Raw genomic sequence first — 17470 nt, forward strand, 5'->3', positions numbered from 1 at the left:
TCATCTTGCGAGACATCCTTGGTCCCTTGTCATGGCTCATGAACTAGTTAATATCCATTTTTATCTTACCCAACACATTACCAGTCTGCACATACTCTGTCATTGGCCTTTGTACATAGTTTGCATGTTGTTTGGGGGCATATTACCTACATAGTGCATGAGTTTGAACTTGAATTGGGGGCATATCCCTAAGCATTTTTTATCCATTAGACTTATCACATAACAAATTGGAGCTAACACTTGTACATGCTTTTATGATCTTGAAAAAATCACTAAAAATCGTTAAATATCTTTAAAAAATGACTAAAAATCATAAAATGTCCTGAAAAAAGAACTAAAAATAATAAAATGTCCTGAAAAAATCATTAAAAATCATAAAATGTCCTGAAAAAATACCAAAAATCATTAAATGTCCTAAAAAAGTCCCTAAACATCATAAAGCATCTTGAAGTAAAACCTAAAAATCATAAAATGTCTTGAAGAAACCAATCACACCAAAAACATCAAATAGCCTCAAAAACCCTAAAAATCACAAAACCTATCAAAAACTTGTAATAAACCTTGTACATAATCACCCCTTTTGCATAAACACTTACACTTTGTAGACCGAAACTCAAAGCACTACACTTTCATGACAATCACACTATTTTAGCAATGTGAACCGACGGTCAATCTAACATGTCACTATGAACCTATCAACTGAATCAACAAACCAAACTATCACATGATCAACCTATCAAATGCTATCTAAAGACCTAAAACATTAAAAATCAAGTAAGAATGGACAAGAATAGTTGTTGGCTCAAGCTATTTAGTGAGTGATTTATTTTTTCTTTATTTTTCTTCGATCATGTTCCTATGCCACTCGATGATATGAACTGATCTATGAGAGTCGCCAAGATGGTTCATGGTCATCTTTTATTTTTTGTCTATTAAAATGTACCTTTGAGATATTGGGGCATGTACATATGCCTCAGGAAGGACAAGGTCATTTTCTATCTACATCGTGCTTGTTTACGCAAAAGGCTTGCATTTGTGCTTTGGCCCTTTTTGCCATGATGCATTGCAATCTATTTTCCATATCAAAATAAAGCTCCAATAACATATAGTGCACTTTACAAAAGTAAAATTCTTCCCATCATACTAACAATTCCTCATCTCATCTCCATCTTCTATGTCTTCTTCATCCACTACCTTGCATCTCATTATCAACAAAATGACCTACCATATGCATATCTTAATCAATTTCTTGAGGGGGAACCCATATATATCATTCCTACTGGGACATGTTGTTATGGCCTTCTCATCAGTGTTCTTTGACACAATACTCTAAATCACATTGTATCAAAGAGGGGCAAAATGTAGATGCTCAAAAATGGTTCACATCTATAATTTTATCAAAACAAAGCTCCATTTGACATGTAGTCCACTCTTTCAAAGCAATAGTCTTCACCTCATTCAAATTGGTCCTCATCTCATCCCTTTGGTCTTCTTTCATTCATATCTTTATTCATCACCATTATCATGTGTTTTTATGCACCAAATCATGTTCATCTTGCATTCTTGCATTCCTACATCATCTTACACTATCTGTCAACCTTTGAGGGCTTTCCACCTAGTCTAGCCTCATTCTGACCTTTTTTTGTCCAATTTTGACCAAATTTGACCATGTTTAATTGATTTCACTCATATTCTAACTTCTTTCCACCATTTTGGGAACTCATGCAAAGTTTCTGGTCATTCTGAGTCTAGTCAGGCTATTTTTGGCCCTTGGAACCTTCTATGGCACATTTTGCACCTTCTAAGCACACTTGGGCTTCCCAAGTACATCATGGGCACACTTGGTACTATTATGGCACACTTGGGCTTACCAAGGGTGCACTGGATGCACTTGGGTGAGTTTTGGGCACACTTGGGGCAGTAGGATGCCCAGAACTACTTCTAAAGCCCCTATGTTGCACTCTAGAGGCCATAACTTTTGCATTTCAACTTTGATTTTACAACTGTCAGTTGTGTTGGATTTGTATATTTTTTTTGAAAAAATTGAGTTGTCATTTTCATTATTTTTTCATTATCTTGAGGGGTAATCCTTGAAAATACTCTCGGGCCCCTGAATCAACATCACTTCTTCATACTAATTCAGCCCATTTTCTCATTCCACAAACTTTGATCTTTTGGCCAACCATATCATATTTCAACAGTGTTTATCATCATCATATCCTCTTTTACATCAAATTCACATCATTTTGGAACCATTTCAACATCATCAGAAATCATTTCATATCATTTTAAAATTGTTTCAAATCAACTCAAAACCATTTCATATCAACTCAAAATCTCCCAAAATCAACTTAGAATCACTCAAATCAGTTCTAATCATCATGAAACATATCAAACATCCCAAATCTATCATTATTTGTCCATTTTTGTGGCTTTCAGTGCCTTGGAAACCTATCAATCAATCAAATCTTATCAATCTGACCTTAGTACTATCATGGCTCTCAGTGCTAGGTCAAACTATCATTCATGTCATCCAATTTTTGACATTGTTGAGGCTTTCAATTTCAAATAATGACATTATTAAACCATTTAATAATATTGGCTATGTATGTCAATATTATTATAATCAACCTTATCAATCAATCTCGATCCTATAGCATTTACAATGTCAATTACATGTTACATATCTTTAGTTCATGTCATGTGTCCTTGGCATGTTATCAATTTCAATCAATCAATCAATTTGACCATGGCTTTGGTCTACCTATCATCATCCTATTCAATCTATATCATCATCACATTTTCATCAAAGGATATTGTCATACTTATCAAATCAAACTAGCCAATCATCTACTAATTTTCTCTATAGGATTAAATAACTCATAATTTTATCCTGTGTCATGTCACTAATTATTCTTCTCAGCTAACCTCCTCAATTAATTGATATTTTATTTATTTATTTATTTATTCAAAAACCATGGAAATTCTTAATTTCTTATGTCATATTTTCCATCATTAATCCCATTTTCACTAATTTCTATTTTGTGGAATAAAGGATTTTTAATTCAAATATTCCATAAAATATTGACATCATCATGACACTTGGGCTTGACACCTCGTGGATTCTTTTTTGACATTTGGCTAAGATATGTCATAGTCCAATATTCTTATTCCCTTATGCATGTCTATCTTTAGATTTCTTTTTCATAGATTCTTGGCTTTAAGTGGGTTTGAAGGTGTCATATGACACATCATAGATTCTCTTCCCTCTTTAGCCAAGTTTGACTTCCATGCATCATAGAATGTTAAAGTTCTTTTTGAGATTATTAATGACTTGTAGAATGATCTATCTGTTGAGCATGGAGAATAAGAGAGGTTTAAACCTAGAGAAGAGATAAGAGTTGAGATGACAACTCCAACTTCTAGCAGAAACATGACAAAGAATCACCCTCTAGAGGAGATAATTGGGAGCAAGGATAAAGGTGTGATGACAAGGAACAAAGTGAATGAGGAATTGAGTCTAATTTCTCAAGTGGAACCTAAAAGCACAAATGAAGCTTGTAAGGATGATCATTGGGTTCAAGATATGAAAGAATAATTAGATTAGATTGAGAAGAATGGTACATGGTAATTAGTTCCTAGACCTAAAGATAAGACTGTGATAGGAGCCAAGTGGGCATTTAGGAATAAGATGAATGAGCAAGGAGAAGTTGTGAAAAAAAAGGCCAAACCTATTTGCAAAGGGTACTCACAACAAGAAGGCATGGATTATGAGGAAACATACGCTTGTGTAGCCAGAATTGGAGCAACAAGGATGTTCTTGGCTTATGTAGCAAGCCATAATTTCAAGATCTAACAAATGGATGTCAAGTCTATTGGAAGATTGGATAGATTGTTGGATGATTGGTTTGATGATGATATCTTACACTCATGACTAAGTTTTTCATTGATGTCAACATATCATGTTTGATGTCTTCTGTGGTCTCTAACAGAAGAACAATAGAAAGATCAAGTTGATACAGATGACTAGTTGAGCATAATGACCACTCAAGGTTATGGGAGACACATCTGAGTATCTAGCATATTTAGTTAATGTAAAAAATAGAAAGGATAATTCTACAAGAAATTATGTAAGTTTTGGTGATGTCTATTTTAAGATAGAGTTTACTGAGGCATGTTTGGGTAAATTATTGATCTTAGATTAGTTTTGACAAGTGAGTGTTAACACACTTAAGTTACTTATTTAGTTCATCTCAAACTAGTAATACATGCTGAGCACAACACATAAATATTAGATCAAGCCAAGTTATAATGAGTGTCAAGTCGCTCATGTGCCAAGTCATTCAAGTGTCGAGCAAATAGTATATGCCGAGTAACACAGAAGCTGAGCAAATAGACTATTACAAGTGATACAGGAGCTGAGTAAATAGTGGATGTCAAGAAATACAAGTGTTGAGTCATAGTATAAAGATTAGTGTATGCCAAGCATCAAAGACATCAAATTTTGAGTAAAATAGTTTTGAAATATTTATTGTTAATGGCGCAAACAACGATGCAAGACATTTTTTGAGATGACTTAAGATAAGATTTCGATATTTTGGAGATAATGATGAATCTATATTTGGATTTCCTATGCAATTACATGCAACCAATTAGAAAATGGGAAGGTTTAAGCAAAACAATGGATGAATCTCAACCATAGATTCATACCTAACTCTAAGCCACCAAAGTATTCTTAAGGAGGATGAAACCTTAAAATTTTAGAGTAAGTGTAATGAATTAAAGGAGCAAAGATTATAGTTTACCTATGAAAATAGAGCATTCATGGTGACTTAGAAGTTATAAACAGAGAGTGAATTGTAGAATCAATTAGAGAAGAACACAAGATAGAGAAAAGGATATAGCATTGAGACATCTGATTGAGAAGGATCAAGAAGACATTGTTTAGAAGTGGTCTATTATTAGGCAAGCAAGTGCTAATTATAGGATCTATATTAGGACATTTTAACAGGTGATGTCAGTCAAATCTCTTAATAGAGTAGTCCTAATAGGCTATATGAAATCCTTTAACAAAGTGCTTAGTTAGTTGTAAGTTGAAGTCCTCTAACAAGGCACGCTTCTAATAGGGTGTTGAAACCCTCTAACAAGGTGAGACCTAACAGTCTTTGTAAGCCTTTAAAAGGGTAGACCTTTCATAAGGTAGATCATGTTTCATGGTCAACACATTGTAACCTTCATTGAATACACTTTATTGCTGTAGTAGTGAAGATTTGTGCGTGTCATCCCCACCCTAGTTTTACCTTCTCACTTGGAGGGTTTCTGGGTAATCATATCTAGTATTGTGTGTGTGAATGCTTGCATGTTTACATGATTTAGATGTATATTATTTACATGTTATTTTAGTTTTATCATTGAATGTATGAGATGGATGTATGGTGAATTTTTTATGGGTCAAATTTTAAACTATTGATTCACACCCCCCCCCCCCCCACACCCTCTCAAAAGTTCACCTTTCCTATTGTAATTTGAACAATTGGTATCAAAGCTAAGTCCTCTAAAGAAGAAGCTTTGTAGCTTTGAGGAAAGATCTTGAAATGGAAGTCTAAAAGTTGGGAAAGATTATTTAGTATCAAGGAATTGAGATACAATTAATTTTACATCAATTGAATGAAGCAAGAGAAGAATTAAAGAATTCCTTGAAGAGAAGGAAAGAAATTGCTATTGCAAAAAATGACACACAATGAAAAGAGATTGACACTACCAAGCTATTTGCAAATGGTGACTCTAATGAATTTGATGTAGAAATTGTAGATCTAATGGAGAAGAATAGAATACAAGTTGAGGAAATCAAAAATCTCAAACTACAACAAGAATCTCAAAGCACACTGCTATGTGAGGTAACTGAACAAAAGAAGAAAGTTGTGGAAGACAAAGCTATGGTTGAAGAAGACAAAAGAATCTTGAACAATAGACTAGAAGAGAAGTCAATAGAGCTAACCAAGATCTCCAATATGAAATTGGATACTCTAAGACAAATGATGAATGCCAACTATGAGTTAAATGCCAAAGACATTGAGATAACTACATTGAAGTTGCAGAATGAACAACTATAGAGTGATCTAAAGAGAGTAAAGGAATCTTCTAAAAGTTTAAACAAGCCAAATGAAGCCATCAAATACTTTGAGCAATTATTGAGATCCCCTATATCTAATAATGACACATCTAGGATAGGATATACAAGTACTAAAGAAGGAGATTCATCCAAAAGTGTTGAAGGAAGAAATAACAAAGGCAAGGACTACAAACCTACTTATCATAATTGTAGTAAGAAAGGAAATACTGCTAATGTATGCAGGAGCAAAACTAAAAATCAAAATGTCAAGCCTAAAAACATGACTCATTGTCAGAAGTGTAATGAGCAAGGTCATCAAGCACGTGCATGTAGAACCAAGACCATGCATACAAAAAGATTTGAAGGATATTGCTACAAGTGTCAAAAGTATGGACACAAAGATTCTAAATGTAGATCTAAATCCATGTGGTCATCAAACAGATAAATAAAGGTAAGAAACTATCAAAACTATTATAATTGGGATTATAATGCAAGATATAGTTGTCATTACTATCAAGAATATGGAAATGTTCCTAAAAATTATGTTAGAACACATTTCAAAGGTAACTACCAAAGTGGTTAAGTCAAAATACATGTTTCACCTATTTGAAAACTGGTCATATCAGTAGGTATTTCCCAACAAAGTCAAAAACACCAAGTTGTGAAGATGATAAAGGCAATGGCAAGGTGAATATTGAACACATCAAAGAAGAGATAAATAAGACATGAAAAAAGAAAAATGACTACATCACATCAAATGGAGAAGGGATCACTTCACCCAATGGGTCAGGTGATCACACCTTATCAAATTAGGCAATCAAAAGGTATGTGGGACTGATACCTTAAGGTTATATCATACATTAGTTCCAAAAGATTCTAGTACTAAAAGGACTATATTAGCATGAATAAAGATGCAAGAAGTTGTTATATATTCAAGAAAAATCCTTGAGTTTTTCATGTTGATACCAAGCTCACAATGGTTACCAAGTGATGGAAATGTCAATGGATGTTGAGTAAGCTAGAAATTGGTTGATGCCAAGCTTACAACTATGTAAGCACTCAACATTTATTGCAAGGTTTTCAAAGGATATTTGATGAATTTTGGATCATTTTAAAGTTGAAGAAGAGTGAGCAAAGAAAATGGTGATATGGAAATCTATCCAAAGCAGTTGAAAGAGATTTTTAGCAATGATCTCATTCTAGTTCGACAAATTTCACAAAGTATTTATCAAGAGCTAAGCTACATAGTTTAAATTTTCATATATCTTAGTTTAACATAATGACATCAAGTTCAAAAAAAATTTGAAGGAAATGAATTTTTAAATGTGCACGTAGTGAGTAATGAAGTTAATTAGCCTGTGTTTAAAGCCATTCTTGACATCTCATATAAGCAAGACCCTTCTGGCGCATTATCTATGGTCTTGCCAAATGTAACAATGGTACAAGATGTGAGAAAATGTTATAATTGTAAGATAGGAAGCATTGGTGACATGGAAATCAGAGGTGCATACAATAGATTATTTGAAAATGTTATTTTAAAATAAAAATACAAAGTTGTTGAGAAAAGAGGTTTAACACAAGCCCTAGATTTTCCAAATGTATTTAAGATAGAGTGGATACAAATTGTGTTTAGCCAAATTCATGATGGTTCCTTATGGTTAGATAATAAACCTATCAAGATTACCAAAATAATAATTCATAGGGTTATTGGCTACCCAACCCTATATTGGCCTAAGACACTAAGAAGTGATTCCAAAGAAATGATTGAAAAGAATATTGGAGCTATCTAGAATAAAAGAGGTATCACAATAAAAACAATCACTAATCCTCTTATCAACTTTTTTGTAAGGGTAATATCACACAAATTCTATAAATCCAATAGATTGAACAATGTATCCTACATAGCTATGGATGTTGGTTACAAGATTGTCAAGAAAGATCATACATATGATCTAGAAGAGCTACAATTACAACAATTGATGAAAAATCTTAGAGCAATGAGGAAAAAAAATAGTGCACAGTGTAAGTTTGGTTCAATTTTGATTTGCATATCCTTTTATGTACAAAACACATTCACCTTAGTTGGTACTATTGGATGGAAGACTAACAAATCAGTTGTAGTACAGATTGGTGAGTACATTGAGCAGCTAGGAGAAAATTTTGAAATCATAATGACTAGCTACTTTGAAGATTTTAAGCAATCAATGAAAAAGAGACTAAGAATATCAATATCCTTAGTTGAGAAACACTATGATGACATTTTTTTTCTTTTGGATGCTAATTACACATTTCTACAAGCTGCCATACCAAGGGTAAGATGGTTGAGACCCTAAAGCTATGAGATAAATGTAGATGAAGCCTTAGCAGCTATAACAACCCTACTTGCAAAAGCGATAGAAAAAAATACCAAAAAAATTTGAAATTATGAAGTGGAAAAGTCCAAGATTACCATAAAACTAAAAATTGCATCATTTATCAAGAAGAAGGACAAGTTGGTAAAGAAACTAAAAGCCAAATTTGGAGAGGGTGTCAAGAAAGAAGAAGAAGATGATGAAGAAGAAGAGGATGAAGAGGAAGAAGTAACTCAAGCACAAGAACCTCTAGCATTAACCCAAGGCATCAGAGAAGATAAAGAGGAGGAGGTGATTGAAGGTGCCAAGGGAGAAGAAGCTAAGGAAGAACCTACTCCTGTTGAGCAAAAGAAAAGGAAGGCCAAGGCATAGCCTATGGCAAGGACTAATAAAATTGTTAAACCAAGTCAGCCAAAGCCCATTGCACCTACAATAGGTGTCAGCACATGTGCATCTAGTCAAAAGACCAAGGAAAAGACTAAGAAAATAGAACAAGGAGGTTAAGAGAAGAAGAGACCATGAATAAAATATGTGGTACAATCAAATTTTAATGAAAATAAAATAGAGTAGAATTAAATTAACCAATTTAACATGGTAAGTCACAATCCTCTCACAGATCTTGAGAATTTATGTGAAAATGTTGAAAAAAAAGTAGATCTATCAAGCTTTAGCCATGTTGATTTTGATAAATTGGGTAAAGTAGAGAAAAATCAAGTGGGAGAGGCCCTATATGCCATGATGTCAAAGTTTAAGACAACACCACTAGAATTTTCCAACACTATACCTAAGAGTCTATATGACATAGTTGAACAAAAAATTTAGATCAGTCCATATTTCAAGCAAAACTTTGTGATAATCTAGTTTTGGTAAGTATAATTGAGCTACAAAAGATGGAAACTTATATTACAAGGGAAAAGGTGAATCCACAAGAACTAGCTTCTATCATCCCTTCAATTACTACTGTACAATATTTGGTTTAGATGATAGAAGTTACATCCACCAAGATTGATACAATTGAGAAGAAAATAATAGAAGAGAAAGACACCACTGCAAGACAGAAGGAAACAAGTTGGATAGACTTATCTACACCTATAGCACAAGAATAAGGTGCAAGTCATACCACTATGAGAGAATAGGGAAATTTTGAAGAGACACATATGATACCTAAGGTGAAGGAACAAGTTTCCATTTAAACTCTAGTAGCCTTACGAACATCTAGCACTCCTTCTACATAAACTCTTTAGAAACCAAGCACAGATGTTGTTCCATTGCAAATCTTAGTGCCAAGCCCAAGCTCATCAAAGGTTGAAAAGGCAATACATTATGGAGATATAAGCCTTGATGAAGAAATTTTTATACCAAAATATGATTATGATACAATGACATTAGAACAAATAAGCATATTACAATAGGCCTTAGAAAAGAAAAAGCATCAAGAAATGCTTAGGAGAGAATACAGGAAGAACTAGGCTCTATAGGACATAAAGGACATCTTTTTAGATGCATTTAGTCTGCCAACTCCTAAAGAGACCAAGCCACTAATGGACCAACTGACAGATATAGTGGAGAAGGTCAGTAATGAAGACCTTGATACTACTACAAATTAATTGGAATGGTCAGAAAAGAAGTTTCAACACAAGGTAAATGCAAAAATATTTGGTGACATAGCACTAAGTCAAGTTTCATTTGCAACCAAGTTTGAGGATGTGAAGAAGGTACTTCAAAACATATTCGCATTGTACACTAAATTGTATAACCCATCACTCTTCACCCAATAGACCAAAAGTCACATTTTGAGTCTAGAGAGCCAAATTTCTACATCTGGAATAAGACTACTAACAAATCTAGCTCAGAGTGAGAAGCATTTCATAAAATTACTTCAGAGATAGAATCAGTTAGCTACATTGATAGTACATGAGGCCAACATAATGGCCAAACTAACTAGTATTCAAGCAACCCTAACTCCCGATATGGAAATATTGCACAAGGAACTAGGCTGTGTTGAGATCTTACTAAAGAAAGACCCCAATTTTTCTACTCTAGATGGTCTAGTTCACCTTGCTATCAAGCTTGCCATCCAAATCAAGTCATTGGATGTTGCATGTGATAACTAGGATGCAGCCCTAAAAATAATATTGGATGTCCATAAATCTTTTCTAGACAAACACACAATAAGTGTATAGTCCATTTGACATAAGTGTCAAAAAAGGGGGAGAATAATAAGAATGGGGAAGAATAACAAAAGGGGGAGAAATTAATAAATTGAGAGAATGAGAAAAGGAGGAGAATGATACAAGAAGAATTAGATGAAAGAATATCAGCAGAAACACATCTACTCACAGGAAGTACAAAATTTTGGTTACAAAATAGGTACACTAACTCAAGGGGAGTTATCAAATTTTGAGGTATCTAAGTTATTAAAAAATTTTGAAATTTTGAAGTTTTATATATAAGCCAAGTTATGGATATGTTATGCTCAAGAAAATATGGATGCTAATGTATATTCAAATATTTTTGACACTCATGTCAAAGGGGGAGATTTTTGATCTCAGATTGGTTTTGACAAGTGAGAGTCAACACACTCAAGTTACTTACTTAGTTCATGTCGAACTAGTAATACATGTTGAGCACAACATAAAAAAATTTAGACCAAGCCAAGTTATAATGAGTGTCGAGTCACTCATGTGCTGAGTCACTCAAGTGTTGAGAAAATAGTATATACTGAGTAACACAAAAGTTGAGTAGATAGACTATGTCGAGTGACACAGGAGCCAAGTAAATAGTGGATGTTGAGCAATACAAGTGTCGAGTCATATTATAAAGATTAGCGTATGCCAAGCATCAGAGACTTTAGATGCCAAGTAAAATTGTTTTGACATATTTATTTGTAATGGCACAAACAACTATGTAAACCATTTTTTGAGCCAACGTAAGATTAGATTTTGATATTTTGGAGATAAGGATGAATCTATATTTGGATTCCCTATGCAATTACATGCAGCCAAATAGAAAATGGGAAGGTTTAAGTGAAAAAATGGAGAATCTCAATTTTAGATTTATACCTAACCCTAAGCCACAAAAATCTTCTTAAGGAGGATGAAACCCTAAACTTTGTGAGTGAGTGTAAGGAATTGAAGGAGCAAAGAGTATAGTTTGCCTATGTAAATAGAGCATTCATGGTGACTTTGAAGTTATAAAGAGTGAGTGAATTGTAGAATTAGTTAGAGAAGAACACAAGATAGAGAAAAGGATACAACATTGAGACATCTAATCAAGAAGGATCAAGAAAATATTGTTTAGAGGTGATCTATTATTAGGCAAGTAAGTGCCAACTACAGGATCTATGCTAAGACATTTTAATAGGTGATTTCAGTCAAATCTCTTAACAAGTAGTCCCAACAGGCTGTATAAAATCCTTTAACAAGGTGCTTACTTAGGTGTAAGTTGAAGTCATCTAACAAGGCACACTTCTAATAGGGTGTTGAAATCCTCTAACAAGGTAAAACCTAACAATATTTGTAAGCCTTTAATAAGGTAGACCTTTCACAAGGTACATCATGTTTCATGGTCAAAACATTGTAACCTTCATTAGGTACACTTTATTGCTGCAGTAGTGAAGATTTGAGGGTGTCATCCCCAACCCAATTTTACTTTCTCACTTCGAGGGTTTCTAGGTAATCATATCTGGTGTTATTTGTGTGAATGCTTGCATGTTTACATGATTTATATGTATATCCTTTACATGTTATTTAGTCTTATCATTAAATGTATGAGATGTGTTGGTCTAATTTTTTGCATAATAAATTTTCCCAATCTAAGTATAAAAAATCAAATTTGAGTCCATTGTTAGAGGCTAGAGTTTCTATTTTTTGGTTTTGCAGTTTTGATATCCTTCGGAAATATTTGTTAAACCCTAGATATTGTTCCTTTTTATTTTATCCTAGCACAAAATCTTTTTAAAAGTGTGAATATCCTTTTCTTGCTTAAAATTTTTATCGTACCGAGTACCTTTTTCAAAGCCTTTTCCACCATCTGATCTTGGTTAGATCCATGGTTATCATGTCATCATTATAAAAAAGTGCAAGGTTTTTTACCATAACGACATAGCGACTATCAAAAATTGAGTCGCGGTATCATAAAGTGAAAATCAGTGCCAGGAATGTGCATTGATTTGGACAAGTTTTAGTCATGTGCTCTGACCCAGAGTTGTTAGTATCAGAAAGGATGCATGTGGAGCAAGTTACAACTCACATAACCAAAATTTAGATTTCCTAGTGAGTCACTATGTTGCAATTTAAAAATCTATACGTCATGCTAGTACCAATGTAGCAACTAACCTGAAAATGAAGAAAGTGGCAACTTTCTAAAATTAACAGTGACAACAAAAGCTCCCACACAGTATCATAACTATACATATTGATTGCTCTAACATAGGTATTGATTAATGTAATCATGGTTTAAAATGTGGCTTTTTTCCCATCATCAAAGTTTAATTAATCACTAGAGGTCACTATGTCGTGATCAAAAAAGTAATGGTTTTCACCCCCAACGACATAACGACTCGTCAAAAAACAATAATGTGGCAATAGTTCCAAAAGGTGGGCCAAAATGAATGCTTCATCAGAAATGAGTCATGCACTCCTATAACATGATGGAATCTTTCTCGAGATGTATCTATTGAAAATTATGAATCCACCAGAGGTTGCTATGTTGCAACTAGAAAAGCTTTTTGCCTTGCTGATAGCGATGTAGCAACTAGCCTGAAAGTGTGAAATGTAGTGGGGTCCAGAACACATGATGTCACCATACAGATTAAAATAGTAATATATATGCCAGTGTTTCAGGATAGTTCCACATCATTAGGAATGTGGACCCACACCCAAGTTAGATCTCATGATCTGAATTAAGAATTCAGATTACAATACCTAGTTTAGGACCTGTTGTATTGTGAGTTAATTGAAAAATCATTAAAATGCCACAATAGAAGATTTGCAAGCCAAAAGTGATCCATTCCATTTGAAAATAGAGTTTATACAAGTATGATGGATCCCAAGGGTCATCACTATCCCTTGGAAATGAAAATGAAGAGTCCACAGATAATTAATTACAAAATAAATCTAAACAACTATAAAAAAACTACAAAAATCTATATTAAAAAATATGTCTACTTGTAGAAGTCATAACTTTCTACTCCTAGCTTGACATCACTAACCATTAGAATTTCTAGAAAGATCTTATAGATTTCTACATTTTGTTTCTAAATTCTAAAGTGTAGTGCTACAAATTCTTGGCCTAGCTGAAGCCCAAAAATTCCCTGCAGGCCTCTGAAAATGCAAAATACTAAAACATAGAAAATGTAGAAAAAATTGATTTCGGTATTTTTTCATTTTTTCTTGTGCCAACATATTATGAATCTTCCTAGAATGTGTTTTGATCATTCCTTCCCCCTTGAGAGGAAATTGGCCCCATTTCATCCAGACTTTGAATCAGATGTGGAAAATGAAGATGGATTTGTTCACGTGTAAGCCATTTTCCCTGTTGAATAAATTGTCCTGCTTTCATCGCATGATATAAATAGATTTTTTGGTTCCTCAAATTCTTAATGACAACCTCCAAAATTTGGTCATTTTGAAGTGGATTAATAACTTTTGGGTTCAATTCTATATGATTGATTTCTTCAGCAACATCTGCAATGTCTAGTAAAGGAAGAAAATATGGCTTCAATAGTTCTACATTGAAAACTAGATGAACACCCAAAAATGGAGGCAAGTTGAGTTCAAATGCATTTTCACCAACTTTATTGATGATCTTATAGGGAACATAATGAAGAGGATGAAGCTTTCTATGAGGGCCTTGTAAATGTTCCTTCTATAAATGCAACCATACCTTATCCCCAACCTGAAAATTATGAGGAGTTTGATGTTGATCATGCCTCTGTTTATATTCTTAGTGGTTTGCTCCAAGATTTCATGAACTTGTTGCTATAAATGATGGATTTTATCAATGAACTTCATAGCTTTTTCCTTCTCCTTATCCAATTATGGTACCAAGTTAGATTGCATGACCGAGATAGAAACATCTATTGGTGCTAAGGGTTGATATCCAAGACAAACTTCAAATGGGATGTAGCCAGTTGAGCTATGAATTTCCCTATTGTAGCTATGTTGTACATATGGGAGGCTCTCATCCCATGTTCAAGGATCTTTAGAGTGATACATACGTAGGATTTGAATAATCATTTGATTAACAACCTCTATTTGACCATCTATTTGAGGATGAAATGCAATAGACTTTGTTAGTTTTGTGTCCATCATTGCCCATAATAAAGACCAAAATTTACTGAGAAACCAAGTATCCCTATCTGAAATAATGGTTTTTGGTAGCCCAAAATGAACCCAAACATGCTCAAAAAAGAGTTTTATAGTTTCTTTTGCAAAGATTGCCTTTCTACAGGCCACCAAGATTGCCATTTTTGAGAATCTATCTACTACAACATATACAAAATCATACCCATATTTAGTGGTAGGAAGACCAAACGTAAAATCCATTAAAATTGAATGCCAAGGTTTATCTAGAATATGAAGTGGTAAATATAAATCAAACTTACAATTTGCAGGCTTTGCAACAGCACATGTTGTACATGATTAAATGAATTCGATCACATCATTTTTCATTCTTGGCCAGGAAAAATATATTTGCAGTATAGCAGTAGTCTTACCTATTCCAAAATGACCAGCAACCTTATTGTAGTGAGCTTCCCATATTAACTTCTTACATTCTTCCTTAGGAACACAAATTTGGACAAAGTGGAAAAATATTCCATCTTGTAGTTAATAATCATTCACATGTTTACCTTCCACAAGCTAAGTATAAACATCAGAAAATTCATTATCCTGTCCATACTAGTGGGCCCAATTTTTTGTTTGGTGACCACATGATTCTAATACCATACTTGTTCTTTCAATTGGTGGCCTACTCAAACAATCTGCTACCTTATTGTTGCTTCCTTTCTTATGACGAATGTTGCAATGAAATTGTTGAAGATAAGCTGACCATCTTTGGTGCCTATCATTCTATAATTTTCCTTGTGTTTGCAAAAAGTGAAGGGGTTTGTGATCCATGTGAATGATATTCTCCATCCCAATATATAATGTTTCCGCTACTTGCAAGCTTGAACAATAGCATATAATTCTTTATCATAAGTGGGATATACACACACTGTATCAGAAAAAGTCTCGCTATGGTAGGCAACTAGATGTCCATGTTGCATGAGGACTGCTCCCAAGGCATATTCTGATGCATCAGTTGTACTTTCAAAAGGTTGTTCTAAATTAGGAAGAGATAAAATAGGTGAAGAACATAACCTTTGTTTTAACTCCTCAAATGCTTGTTGTTGAGAACTTGTCCAATTGAATTTTTCTTTCATACCTCCTCGTAATGATTGATTCAAAGGCAAAGACAAATGTGAAAATCCAAAAACAAATCTGTGATAAAAGTTAGCTAACCCCAAGAAGCTACGCAACTCTATGAGATTCCTTGGAACAGGCCAGTCTTTAATTACTTGGATCTTTTTAGGATCAACATGAACACCTTCACTATCAATAATGTATCCCAAATACTTAATACTTTTCATACCAAAATAATAGTTTTCCTTATTTGCATGGAGGCCATGGTCTTGCAATGTAGATAATATCTGTTCCACATGTTGTTGATGCTCTTCCCATGTTTTACTAAAAACTAGAATATCATCCAAATACACAACTACAAAAGAGTATGTGAATGGCCTAAGCACACCATTCATCATCCTCATAAATGTGGCTAGGGCATTTGTAAGGCCAAAAGGCATCACCAACCATTCAAATAATCCCTCTTTGGATTTAAAAGTAGTCTTCCATACATCTATTGGATCAATTGGTACTTGATGGTATCCAAATTTCAAGTCAATTTTAGTGAAGAATTTTGCCCCTCTAAGCTGGTCTAAGAGATCATCTATCCGAGGAATTGGATATCTATTTTTTACAGTTATCTTATTCAATGATCTATAATCAATACAAAGCCTCCATGTACCATCCTTTTTCTTTACAAGAACAATTGGACTATCACAGGGAGATGCACTTGGGCAGATATGTCCTTTTTGAATCAATGCTTGTATTTGCCTTTTTATCTCATAATTTTCTAGAATTGACCTCCTATACACTAGCTCAGTAGGCAATGGGGTTCCTAGTATCAAATCAATAGAGTGTCTAACTTGGAAATGTGAGGGTACCCCTATTGGTAACTCAAACACATTCTGATATTTTGTTAAAATCTAATCCATTGATCTTTGTTGTTTTGTTGTGACAGACAGTGTGGAATTAGAATTACACAAACTTTTCTTTTGTTCATAAGGATGAATCGTCAATAACACAAATGTACCCATTTGGGTTATCAATCTTCTACATTGCTTTGCACTAATCAAAGATGCAAAGTGTGTAGGAATTACCTCTAGAATCTTGTACTTTTGTCCACCTAATTTGATTGTTACACTTTGTGGTCTAGATTCATACACCCCATGATGTTGATACATGTATGGCTACCCTAGCAAAATATCACACACATCAAGAGGAGCTACATCATAGATCACCTCATCTTTGAATGGTTTGATGGAATATGATAGATGACATTGTTTGTTTACTTGAATATCTCTCCCTTGGCTCACCCATCCCATAGAATATGGTTGTAGGTGTGATGTTGTCTTCAGATTCAATCTTTTTACAATCTCAGTAGATAACAAATTCTTTTGAATACCAGTATCAACAATAAAATTCAAAGCTTTTTCTCATACCCACATTTGTGAATGGAACAATCTCTCTTCATCATCATGAGAAAATACCTTTGCAGTGGCCATTGTGGCATATGGGTCAGCCTCAATGATTTGTTCATCCTCTTTTTGTTTTCCAAAATCTATCACCTTAGGTGCAATAGCTTCTTCATGGATTTCCATCATTAAATCCTTTATATTTCTACA

This window comes from Cupressus sempervirens, chromosome 2 (assembly GCF_028749045.1).
Source record: "Cupressus sempervirens isolate cs-2001-9-10 chromosome 2, ASM2874904v1, whole genome shotgun sequence".
In the NCBI taxonomy this organism is placed as follows: Eukaryota; Viridiplantae; Streptophyta; class Pinopsida; order Cupressales; family Cupressaceae; genus Cupressus; species Cupressus sempervirens.